The following is a 13,451-nucleotide window of genomic DNA, read 5'->3' as shown; positions in this document are numbered from 1 at the left end:
AGTCTACAACCAGTACCTTCGCAAGGTTTTCGAACTGCTTCTTTCCACACCCGCTGAGGCTGCCTACGCCGAATCAGGTGTCCTCCTATTCTACCAAAACTACATCCGGAACTCACAGGATCTCTCTTCTTGTTCAAGGGAATCTCATATTCTAAACAGTCAACATAAACATGTGAGCTAATAAAGAAAATAGGCATCTCTAATATTGGTTTGAATAAAGTTTCATCAACATGAAGCATCTCGTTGTGGGAAATGAGACCACTGAGCTTTCGCGAAAAAAACAATGTAAGCGAGAACCTCCACTCTGATCTCATTTAGATAGGCTAGAAGTGGATTAAAAAATCTATTTAAGTCAAAAAACTTAACGACAAAAAAGTATACTGGGTGTTGGGGAGTAAGAGTGGGAAGCAGAGAGGGACCTAAATGTGTGAAAAAGAGATGGGTGAATACAGAAAAGCGATTTTATATTAAAAGTGGATAGTCACGGATTGGGTAGACAGAATATAATTTAAAAGCCCCAAACTATTTCTATCCGGCTCTTAGACCTGTACGTACCTAAATTGACCTACCAGAAATATTTGGCAATTATCTCTTAACACGTGAGCTAGGACGGTGATTATTATATCGTGAGTGCTGAATATGAGAATTTGGGTGATCTTTTGTGAACTAATCACCATTTTGAAATCGTTTCCAGTTAGGTCAGTTTGTATGTACCTTCGACTAACTAAATCATGTGCAGCTAGTTACTTCCAAAAGGCAATAAAACCCGCTGCTCAATGCGGGTGTTCTGTTGGGAACCCAAAACGATAGTATCCCCTTTACAACGTGCTTTCATTGGGATTTCCAAGCGGTAATACGACCCCCCGCTTTCCGTAGTGACGTCAATCCTCGGCCAACGCCAACAACGGGCCCAAACGTCACGGTGATGTGCGTTAGTCAAAGCGTGTGCAAAAACCATCAGTTCGAGTGAGACGCCATGTGTTTGAGGCGTAATTTTGATAAGGATCCGAAGCGATACTCCGTACGCTATTTCACCGTGCGAGACGTCGTAATTGTGGAAGGAAATTTGAAATAGCCGTTGACGACGGGCAGTGACACAGTGGAGAACACACAGCAAACCGTGTTCCGTATCACGACGAAAAGCGGCCAACTAGAACTCGGAGGTGTCGGGAATTCCTGCCGGAAGATCAGCCACATGCCTGAAGCAGAAAACTAAGGTCAGACTGTTTCATTATATTGCATCTAGCTATAAGAAATCTAAACAGAATTAGGAAAATCAGTTTGCGTGACGTCATCCCAAGATAGAAAGCGATAGCCCTATATATCGAATGTTTTAATCAATATACGATGATGAAACTAAATCGCTCGTAGTATTCTCCGCAAGGTTTACGAGTCGCTAGTTATTGTTTGGATATTCATAATAGTCTTATTTATAGTCTAGTTTGATGATTGAGTCCGCCGTTATTCTCAACCCTAATATTACCATTGGTTCAAATTCGGTTCATGAAGAATTTTAGATTTCGTTGCTCCACGGAAAGTAGATATGAGTGATTTCTGGTGTTTGAGGAAGTATATTGTCCCACCCTAAGAAAGAGCCTCGGCCGGATTCTTAAACAAGCCTCAGCAGCCTCTCTCTGTCGAGAGTGGCGCTTAAGCTGCTGGTGGTTGGAGAATCAAACAATTCGTTATAAACAGAGTGTATGTAATTAAGAATGGCGACATGTGCCACCATTAGCAGCTCTCCTGCTCGTATGGAACACGATTTTGTATGGAAATGACAGATGAATTTTGTTTCAATTCTGACAGTGTCGCCACTCTTAATTACATACACTCTGCACGGAATCTCTATGAAAATCGGTCGCAGTGCTGCAAAATACAGAGTTTAGCAACCGAGCACTGTCGGTTTACTTTTGAGAAAAGGGATCTACTTAGTCGTTAAAGGGAACCACCTAACAGTGTCTAACATCTTTGATTTTTTCTAACTCCCTCCGACGATTCGGTTCTAGTCCTAACTGATTCTGCTAGTGCCATCGCTGCTCTGCAAAGCCACCATCTGAAACACGCATGGATCCAGGACTTTCTCGCTTGCGAACAACAGTTCACAACCTTCACCTGGATCTCGATTCAATATGTGGTGCTTCTGCGGACATTAATTTTAATTCCGAAATATTTTTATAAATTGTCATGAGCATTTATACAGGGATGATATCATCTTACGAAGTCTAATTTCAAATTGTTGTTACTAATGAGGTTCTATGCATGTTGTATGTAAGTCGATATTCGGCAAAGTTCTGTCAAAGTTAGAACTGATATCGAATTGCTTTCAGATCTAAGTCAGCCAATGTCGAGTAAAGTATAGGAATTGTAGATCCAAGCTTAAAATGAATGAAGGATTTTTTTAAAATTACTCCTAGATGAAATTTGTGGAGAAATTCCCAAAACAAATTCCAGAGGATGTGCCGGCGGAATTCCTATAAGAATTTCTAAATGAATTTTAGGAGAAATTTCCGAATCAATTCTTGAAAAATTCCTACTGATTTCATGAGGGAATTGAAAAAAAAACCTGAAGGAACGGACGTAAGCCAAAAGCTGCTGGTCTATAGCCAACGACAGCCTCCGGGGTTTGTACACAAGACCTTTTTTCTCCCGGGTTCCCGGGCGTTGTATGGAAAGGAGAGTTTTCGGTGGGGTGGTCCTAATAAAAATTAAGTTGATTTACCTTTTAAGCTTTTTATTCGGTGGCTACCGGTGACGGTGAGCTTCGAAACACAGCTCTGACGAGATACCATGGTAGAGATGGCAACGGTGGGTGAGGGTCGGGTGGTGCCTTCTCGAAAGCTGATAACGGCGGGAACGTAGAAGCGGCGACGGTAATAGTGAAGTGGGCTTTGCGATCAATGATGGCCGACTGATGGCCTGTCGAGCAACGCCACTGGCGGCGAATGGCTTCAATCGAAGATGGCGTTGGCGGCGGATAGCTTACAAGCGAGCTTAGCAAGGGTGTAGTGTTGGCTAGTCGAAAGTTTCTGGCGGCATGAAATGGCTTCAGGGAAGCAAGCAATGAGTGGTCCGGAACTGGCTTGAAAGCGGCTGAATGGCGGCCGATAGTTGGCCCAAGAATGGTGAAAGCAAGAAATGGCTTGGATGGTGGATCGTTAGTAGCCGACTGGTGGTCTATCGAAGGACGGCGTCGAGTGGCTTTATTGGCGGCGGCTGTCGAAAAACGATGGCGTCCCAAGACTTGGACGGCATCAAATGCGTTTTCACAACGATTTCCACCTCGCGGTCACAGTGACTCAAAGGAATTATCAAAAAAAAAAAAAACACTTTTTTCCAATTTCGCAGGAATCTCCACGAGTGATCTGTCGACGTTCCTCTTCCACGAAATCACGACCGTACCATCGTTCGGGCACACGACTAATCAATCCCTCATCTCTTTTGTCGCTTCCACCTTTTCCACAGAGCAAAATCTCCCATCCCCCACTTGGTACTCACTCTCGCTACATCCGCCCACATAGTTACCCAATTTCGCATTTGATCTGCATCACCACTCGTTATCATTGCTTTTGGTAACCATCGTTGAACGAGCAAATTTTGAATTGCCCGTTGATTACTATCTGAACAAAATTTAACCCTACGATCCCACACCAATTATTAAAAAAGTTACCGTTCGGTAACAAAAAAATACGTCAGGAAAAGGAATTCTTCAAAACATCCTCCAGAAATGAATCCAGTAACGGATTCCTGTGGGATTTTTCTTAGAGAAAAAAACTTGGGAATTCCTTTAGGAATACTTATAGAACATATAGAACTTATCTTATGAATTCCTTTCAAAGTTCTGGAACAAAATTTTAGGAAGTTCCTGGGGAATTTTTGAACGAATTTTTTATGGAAATTTCAATGGAGCTCCTGAAGTACTCTCCGACATTCTTAGATTTTTCCTAGACATCCTCTGGGCACTGATTCAAGATTTTTTTTTACAAGTTTCTCCAGGAATTCCTTTAAAAATGCTCTGGAAATAACATTGGAAATATATCTTAAAATTCTTTTTCAAATTTCTTCCGATGTTCCTCCAAATTCTCATTGAGGAAAATCCACCAGAAATTCCTAGGGAAATTATTTCAGAAATACTTTTAGGAATTTCCTTAGAAAATATTTTTAGATTTCCTAAAAAACCCTCCAGGAGTTCTTTTAGAATATTTCTCAGCAAATCTTTCAGAACTTCCTCCAGGAGATCCATCAAGTATTACTTGTGACATTCTTCAGTAATTTTTCAGTAAATCTTTCAGAAATTTCTTTGACAGTTTCTCCAGAAATTCAGAATTCCTTTAAAAAAATCTCAGAAATTTTTTCTTTGTTTCCAGGAATTTCTTTGGGATATAATTTGGAAACTCGTATAGGAATACCTGTGAGAATTCCTTCAGAAATTTCTTTCATTTAATTCTTTGAAAATTTATTTTGGAATTCCTTCGGATACCCTTTCAGGAAATCTTTGGCCATTCCGCAAAAAATTACAACGAAAATTCCTTCAAACATTTTGTTGGTCCTTTCATGAGTTAATTCCAATATTCCTTCAGGAATTCCTTCATTATTTTTTTTTGAAAATTCCTTCCTTAAGGAATACAATTTTTCTTAATGACGAACAAATTTGAAGGAATTGTTCAAAATAAAAAGCTGTTTCACACTGCTAGTTGAATACTGTTAAAAAAAATTGGTCATAAAGTATATGGTGGAACACCATCAAGGTAGGGAAAAATAAGGATGCGACATTACGTACAATTCGATATAACGTACAACTTTGAAATAGTAATACCGTACTATCGAAGTTTACATGTAAACATAAGAAATTAGATAGGAAAAATAAGAATGAGTAAAGAAGAAAAAAGAAAGTAGAAGAAAAAAATAAAAAATAAAGAAAAAAGCAGAAGAAAAAAGAAGCAAAATGGAAAAAGCAGAAAGATAGGAGAAAGTAAAAAAGAAAAAAAAAATAAGAAGAATAAAGAAGAGAAAAAAACGAAAGAAAAATAATAAAAAAAAACCCAGATCAATCCACCTAGCGTTGGTGGTGCCTTTCTCGCGCATTAAAAATTTAAGAAAAACACATAAGAGAGGTCGAAATAGCACTTTTGGGGGATAGATTTTACTTTTTCCAACAATTCATATGCATTTGCGGTTATTTAAATGCGTTGCTGCAATCTTTGAAAAAAAAAAATTTTTTTTCGTTTTTGAAAAAAAAATTCCCGGGGGGACCCTTGGCAGAAAAACAATGTTTTTTCAATAACTTTGGAACGCAATGACCAATCGGGCCAATTTTCAATAGGAAACAACTAGGCCGCATTATGCGTAGATTGCAACCTATTGTGAGCAAAACGAATAATGCTAAGTATCAAAAAGTGTGTCTCACATTTTTGTACACACACACACACACACACACACACACACACACACACACACACACACACATACACACATACAGACATCACCTCAATTCGTCGAACTGAGTCGATTGGTATATAACACTATGGATCTCCAAGCCTTCTATAAAAAGTTCGGTTTTGGAGTGATCCTATAGCCTTTACGTATACTTTGTATACGAGAAAGGCAAAACATGAAGAAAGAAAGAGATGAAAAGAAAAGTAGTGAGAAGAAAAAAAAGAAAAATGGGGAAAAATAGAAAAGAAAAAGAAAAAAAGAAAAGAAGATAAAAGAAAAAACCCAGATCAATCCACCTAGCGTTGGTGGTGCCTTTCTCGCGCATAAAAAAAATAAGAAAAACACATAAATGAGGTTGAAATAGCACTTTAGGGGGATAGATTTTACTTTTTCCATCAATTCATATTTATTTGTGGTCATTTGAATGCATTGCTGCAATCTTTGAAAAAAAAATCGTCGCACAGAAGAGGAGCGTGTTGAACGATGGGTGGCGTTCGTGGCTGCTAGAGCCGCTCTGAAGACTGAGATTAGATCAAGCAAAAAAGCCTGCTTCGAAGGCCTGTGTCAAAGTGCCAACGCGAATCCATGGGGTGACGCCTATAGGGTCGTAATGGCCAAGACACGTGGGGCGATGGCCCCTACAGAGCGGTCTCCAGAGATGCTGGAGAGGATCATCGCGTTATTCTTCCCACGTCACGACCCAAGTCCCTGGCCTCCCTTTGTGGAGCTGCCACGGGCCAGGGTGGCCGACGAGGGAAGAGTAACGGTGGCGGAACTTGCGGGGATTGCACAGTCCCTTAGTGTAGGTAAGGCGCCAGGACCGGATGGTATTCCGAACCTGGCCATCAAAGCGGCCATTGCCGAGGCTCCCGAGATGTTCAGATCGGTTATGCAGAGATGCCTGGACGAGGGAGTCTGCCCTGAAGCATGGAAAAGGCAGAGCTTGGTCCTATTGCCAAAAGCGGGAAAGCCACCGGGGATCCGTCGGCATATAGACCAATATGCCTGCTTGATACGGCGGGGAAGGTGCTCGAGAAGATCATCCTCAACAGGTTGTTGATACGCACGGAGGGTGCGGATGGTCTATCGAGCAACCAGTTTGGCTTCCGAAAGGGTAAGTCGACCGTAGACGCTATCTTGTCGGTTACCAAATCCGCGGAGATAGCTATCCAGCGTAAGAGGAGGGGAGTTCGCTATTGTGCAGTAGTGACTCTCGACGTGAGGAATGCTTTCAATAGTGCCAGTTGGGCAGCTATTGCAGATGCGCTCCTGCGAATTCCCGAGTACCTGTACAAGATTCTCGGAAGCTACTTCCAGAATCGAGTACTGGTATACGACACGGAGGCGGGTCGGAAGTGCGTTGACATAACCTCAGGGGTTCCGCAAGGTTCCATACTGGGTCCGGTGTTATGGAACGTCATGTACGACGGTGTCTTGAGGTTGAAGTTCCCGGTGGGCGTGGCAATCGTCGGCTTCGCTGACGATATTACGCTGGAGGTCTACGGCGAATCGATCGAAGAGGTGGAGTTGACTGCAGCCCACTCGATCGCAATTGTGGAGGAGTGGATGAGTTCCAGGAAGTTAGAACTGGCTCACCACAAGACTGAGGTGGTTGTTGTTAACAACCGAAAGTCGGAGCAACAAGCGGTGATAAGGGCAGGCAACTGCACGGTCACCTCTGAACGCTCCATCAAACTCTTGGGGATAATGATCGACGATAAGCTCACCTTTGGTAGCCACGTCAATTACTCCTGCAAGCGTGCCTCCACAGCTATAGCGGCATTGTCCCGGATGATGTCCAATAGCTCTGCGGTTTATGCCAGCAAGCGCAAGCTTCTGGCTAGCGTTGCTCTGTCCATACTGAGGTATGGGGGGCCAGCTTGGGGCACGGCCCTGCGTATTAACTGCTACAGAACGAAGTTAGAAAGTACGTATAGGCTCATGTGCCTAAGAGTTGCGAGCGCGTACCGTACCGTGTCGCACGATGCACTTTGCGTCATCACTAGTATGATGCCTATTGACATCGTTATCGGTGAAGACATAGAGTGCTTCGAAATGCGCGGCACGAGAGGCATCCGTAGGACTGTCAGGTTGGCCTCAATGGTCAAATGGCAGCGTGCGTGGGACAGTTCCACTAAGGGTAGATGGACACATAGGTTGATACCGGAGATAGGTACGTGGGTCAAGAGGCGCCATGGGGAAATCACTTTCCACCTGACCCAGGTCCTTACAGGCCATGGTTGCTTCAGACAGTACCTACACCGGTTCGGACACTCGGCCTCGCCCGAGTGTCCGGTGTGCGTAGGTTTAGAGGAAACGGCGGAACACGTGTTGTTCGTGTGCCCGCGTTTTCGCACAATGCGCGACCACATGCTTGCCACTTGTGGTCTGGACACTACCCCGGACAACCTAGTCCGGAGGATGTGTAAAGACGAAGTTGGCTGGAACGCCGTTTTATCGGCTATCGTCCAAATCGTCTCGGGGGTTCGGAGTCGGCTTCATGGGTCATACCGGTGCCCTGTGGTCGAACTCGATCCTTTTATCGAACAAGTGGCCGCGTGAAGAACAACATGGTATCGTCGCTTTCGCGGCGTCGGTCAGCCGGGCGGGTTCCGAGCCCGAGGACGGAAAGGGGTCCTCGTCAAGGCTGGGGCAGGCGTAGGCACCGCGTCGGCAAGTCCCTCTGTGTGCTGGCGAATAGGCCCTATCGCAGAAAGGTCAATTTGGGGTGCACGCGGCATCATCATTCTTGATACCAGTCGTGCAGAGGGAAGCAGGCGCGAAGTCGACCCTGCCCACCTTCCGAGGACATAGGGCGTGGTAAGGCCACCTGGAAAGCCGACAATGCGCTGGCACGATACCATGGTGTTCTTCTAAAAAAGCGAGTCACGATGTTCGATGCTGCAAGGACACGCAGCTAACCTCGAGGGTGCGTCATGCACTGGCCCCCCTTTGAAGCATTACTTTCTGGTTGTACTGAAGGGACGATGGGCTTGGCGGCAATGGAAACGGTTTAGCTGGTCGGGGATGCAGTCCTGCCTCCCTCATTGGAGGTGGCCCCTAACCCAGCACTTCCTGGTCAACCCAGGATGTCTGTTGAGCAGATTCCCCCTCCATTGTTTAGGAAGGAAAAAAAAACACACACACACACACACACACACACACACATTCATACACACATACAGACATCACCTCAATTCGTCGAGCTGAGTTGACTGGTATATAACAATATGGGTCTCCGAGCCTTCTATCAAAAGTTCGGTTCTGAAGTGATCCTATAGCCTTTACGTATACTTTGTATACGAGAAAGGCAAAAAGAAATAAGGACGAGAGTCTGTGGAAGAAGGAACGTCATTGTTATACGGATGGTATTCCCAACAGGGTCCAATTTCCCGCACTACCTAAAAAACCCAAGACAGAAACATTGTTTTACCAACACTCTAGTTGAAATTAAAAATATGCAATTGTGGCATTAGAGGGGTGAGCCTAATAGCACAGACAAACAGACATAACACTCTTCAAACTTCCATCGTTCACTGATTTACTGGTCAATTCAAATAATCATTAGTTGGCCACGAGTGGCGCGCGCATCGTTTTTGCTCGAGTTTGACGTTCGCTCACTACCGCCATCTGGTTCGTGATTTGCCCAACTAACGGAAATCAACAGATGTCGCTAGTGTTTGAATGACGATGAAATTGATGAGTAAATGTTCAATGCGTTATGTCTGTTTGTCTGTGCTAATAGCCTGTCGTGAATACCTGCTATTGGCTCAAGCGGCATTCGACCAAACGACTCGTTCGACCAAATGGCCTAACGCCTTTGATTGAATCAGTTGTTCGGAGACAAAAGCATATGTAAAATCTCTTTAGAGCTGATTAGCACCCGTAACTGACTGTATGCTTCCAAAAGTAATTGAGAATGCATTGAGTGTGATAAGTGTCTACGATTTTCCTTTTGATAAATGTATGTATCCTGTGATTGTTTATCAGTACGAGAACTTTGCTCGGCTTGCTTGACTGTTCTCTTCATAATTGCTGGCCATGATTGGTCGAAAAACAATAAAACTCACTAATTAATTGGTTTTCTTGGGTTAAGAAAGCCTTCACTTAGTTGGAGTTTCTTTTAACCAAAATTAATTTCGACACGGCAGTATAAAGTCGTTAAACATTATAACGCCGTACGACAAAACTCATGCCACTAGAGATCCTTATTTTTTATACATTTGAGACGTCATTCTCTTATTGTTATACCATTCATCCTGGATCTTTAAACTAGTAGAGGCTGTTTAAAGAAGATTCGTCCGGTACGCCTTATCTGCCATGAAATGATCCAATAAACCTTCCTCTTTATGAAAAATGATGCCAGCTACTCGGTCAAGAGATCCTCGAACAAAGGCGAACTATCGCTCAGGCGATGTGCGTCGCCAAAATTCTAACTGACAAGACAGCAACAAGACGCCCATAATAGAGGTTTATTTGTGCTTTTAGCTCTGCTGCGTAACTTCTTATGATACCGAAGTATAATCAGATATATCGTACACGGAAGAAAAAAAGTACCCAAAATTGAGTATTTTTAAACTTACTTTTGAGTTATTTTTTCTCTTCTCTTTCATCCACTCTTTCTTTTGTTGTCAAAAACAAAAGAGCCAAGCAATCCAACGAGGTCGAAATTGAGTGAATTAAACTTACATTTGGGTAAATAAATTTTCCGTTGGGTACTTTTTAACATGGGAGTAAAGGCAAACTACTTCGACCCTACTTACTTAATTTTGGCTTCCCGTACGGATGTTCGAGGTTGGGTGAATTAAACTCACTATTGGGTAGTTTATTTCTTCCGTGAGTGTAAACTTATTTTGTTTGAAAGTTCTAAACATACTTTGATGACAACAGAGACATGGTAAAATCAAGGTAAACAAATTAAGGTAATGCTTTTTTATAAAAACTGGCACTCTCTGGACGGGTGTAAAAGTCTTCATTGTTTATGGAAGAGTGAAACATTAAGCTACTATTTCCATATTTACTGGATTCCGTTCATAATCGATCGATGGTTACACAAGAACTTCCCTCGTATTGGAATCGATCCGAAGTCAAGTAGCATCACCATCAGCGTTGTTAATTATGTTCCGCCGACCGTTCCGCAGCGAGGAGCACCACCCACAATCCATAACGAGAACCCGGTAGGTATTATCATATGTGCACAACCTGTTTGGCACCGTTCGACATTGTGCCCGATCCGCGCGCTCTATGCTGAACAGGACATGCTGCCGACCACCACCGCGGCCCCACCTTCCCGTCGTCGTTGTCGTCATTATAATGTTGATCGTAATCAACCGTTTCTTGCTTATCCCAACTCGCCTTGAGTTAACGTAATTGTGCACCCATCCCGCTTTGCAATTAGGTCCCGCCAATGGTCAGCCTCGCCGGCAGTCAGTCAGTCAGTCAGCCATCCACCCACCCCCACGGAGTGTGGACTGATAAAATGAGAAAGTGAACGATGGCAAAGGCAAAAAATCCACCGTTAGTCACTCACACTCACCCGAACTCCCTCGAGTCTCCACAGCACCGTTCGGAATGAAGAACGACGGGTAACAGAATTTAAAACACCCACACCTTATATCATTATAGCTGGCGATTATAATGCGGCAGATAGATAGTGCCTCGACGAGCGACGGTGTGGCGGCGGAGGAGGTCATCATGCAGAGCAACCCCTTCATCATCATCGACGGTTGACCGGCAATGGTACCGAGCTCCTCATCGCACTGCACAGCGGAGAAATATGGATCAGTTGAAAGTAGGAGGAAAGCCTTGTCTCATCCTTGGTCCTCCGTTCATTTCGCATACATCATGGACGATATCAGCCGGAATGCCACGGTTCAGAGTTGGGGCCCATTCGTGTTCCGTCGTAATTGAGGATGTGAAAATGAGACAGAAGGTGGGGGTGTGCAGGGGATTGTGATGCAACTGCAAGCGGAGGGGGGGAATATCTTTTCAAAAAGCGCGATTACGATAGAAGAGTGTATACGGCAGGCACCGTACAGCTACGACATTGCGATCCAACGACGAGGAGAAGAGGTTCGACCGATACACATACTTATCGAAAGTCAACCACCCAACCTCACGTAGCATTGCACCGGTACTCTGGGGAGATTGGTTTTGGGGGGTTGAAAGCTAGGGGATATGATTCCTGATGGGTAACAAGGCTGAAGCTGTCCATGTACTGATTACGTGATATTGGTGTTTTCCTTCATCATTTATGAGCTTTTGAGTTTTATCGCATGAGACTTATGTAGACAGTTTTGCCAATATTAATCAGCAACTATTTGAAGTTCCAGCATTTTACTTATTAATTTGATTCATTGTTTCACTTTACATTAATTATCCATTTTCATTAATGTTTTCTATTCATTCCAAAGTAACGCCTATCTTTAACAGGAGTTGTATCTAGGAACTAAAATTATACTCTGGGACGGATTTCTTCATAAGAGCCAAATACCTATTTCATGTCGATTCATGATTGATTAATTGACAAAAGCAATTTCTATATCTACTCAATATTTTAAGGTTATTGCTTTTCACCTCATTCTTCATACAAGATCATCATTTTCCTCTAAAACACACCCATTTTCCATAAATTTGCGCAATTCCAGTTTTTCCCATACATATGATCGATTTACAACTACCATTCTTCCATGACCTCGTGGTGAATATTTCAAAACAAAGAGTAGCAAGTGTAATACAACGTAAAAACGTAAACTTGGTGGTGGGAAGGTTGTTGTCTTTAATTTTCGCCATTCCTGCCAACTGGAGAATAATTGCATCGAAATAAATAGTCGATACCTTATTTATTGATTTTCCGCGGTCGGAGATTAGCCGAATTAGGTCTCCCCAATAGCAAGACATGAAAATTTAAATAAACTTAACGATGAAATAATAAAAGTAAAAGTAAGGTATGAAGCTTCCGGCTTCTCCATGAGGACCGAAATCCTGGGGTTCCTGACGTTTTGTATGGCTCCTTATCCTAGGATGGTGGGAATCAGGTCCATCTGCATCACCGATTGTCCCGTAGCTCCACGGTCGTGTGTTAACTTGCTGCTGAAGGATTTAGGTCGAGGTTGGGAATGCCATGTTTCAACCATCCTCGCCAATATTAGCTGCCAGACAGATAATAATAATAATTATTATTCTTTTGGATTGTTCGACCTTTATTTTTGTTTAGAAAGGATCAGGTCGCCTTTCAGTAGTTGGGGCGATATTCAGAAATCCTAATAGGGTTTCCAGTAGCCTTGCGAGCAAAGGCGTAGCATTGCCAATCCGGAGATGGCAAGTTCGATTCTTGGTCCGGTCTAGGATGTTTTCGGGTTGGAAACATTCTCGACACCCTGGGCATAGTGTGTCCACTGTACTTGCCACAAAGATACATACTCATGCAACGGCGGGCATAGAAAAGCTTTCAATGAATAACTGAGGAAATGCTGATAGAATACTAAATTGAAAAGCAGGCCAAGTTCCAGTTGGAATGTAGAGCCATTGAAGAAGAAGAAGAATAATCGAAAAGAGCTGTCTTAGCTCGATTGACTTTTTGAAATCTTCTTATAATGGTACATTTTTTTTTTTTCGAAAATATGGCGGCATATCTTGTTTTATGTTTGGCGAGGGATGATGTGAGCGGGAGAATTCTTCAGGTAGCAGAAAAGCAGGTTTCGCAGGTATTCGTATTTGAGGCACCGGCAAATAATGTATTCTACACTGTTCAATACTCCGCAAAGATCACAGTAGGACCGGAAAGGCCTCGACCTAAGTTGTGGGAGACCCTTGTGTGACCATTCCGAAGCCTGTATATGATTGCCTGCTCTTTCTGAGAAGCAGGATCTTTCCAGGGGGCGGTGGATCCCTTTATTTCTCGCAAAAATAGTGAGTTGCCACTGTGTCCTGGCCGACGACACTCTTTGTAAATTTTTAACGTCGGCCGGCGGGAAGAAACGGATGTAAGGCAACCCCTGGTGCCCCACACTGACTAG

At 43.4% G+C, this 13,451-nt stretch overlaps 1 protein-coding gene across 1 annotated transcript in view; it reads left to right on the top strand.

Annotated features, from left to right (window-relative positions):
• LOC134223129 (protein nubbin-like) overlaps positions 1 to 13,451 on the top strand; it is a 149,078-nt gene that overhangs the window by 59,202 nt on the left and 76,425 nt on the right. The gene's annotated exons all lie outside the window — the stretch shown is intronic.

The sequence above is a fragment of the Armigeres subalbatus genome, chromosome 3 (genome assembly GCF_024139115.2).
Source record: "Armigeres subalbatus isolate Guangzhou_Male chromosome 3, GZ_Asu_2, whole genome shotgun sequence".
In the NCBI taxonomy this organism is placed as follows: domain Eukaryota; kingdom Metazoa; phylum Arthropoda; class Insecta; order Diptera; family Culicidae; genus Armigeres; species Armigeres subalbatus.
The sequence above is the reverse complement of the archived record's forward strand: the minus strand, read 5'-3'. Positions and strand labels throughout refer to the sequence as shown.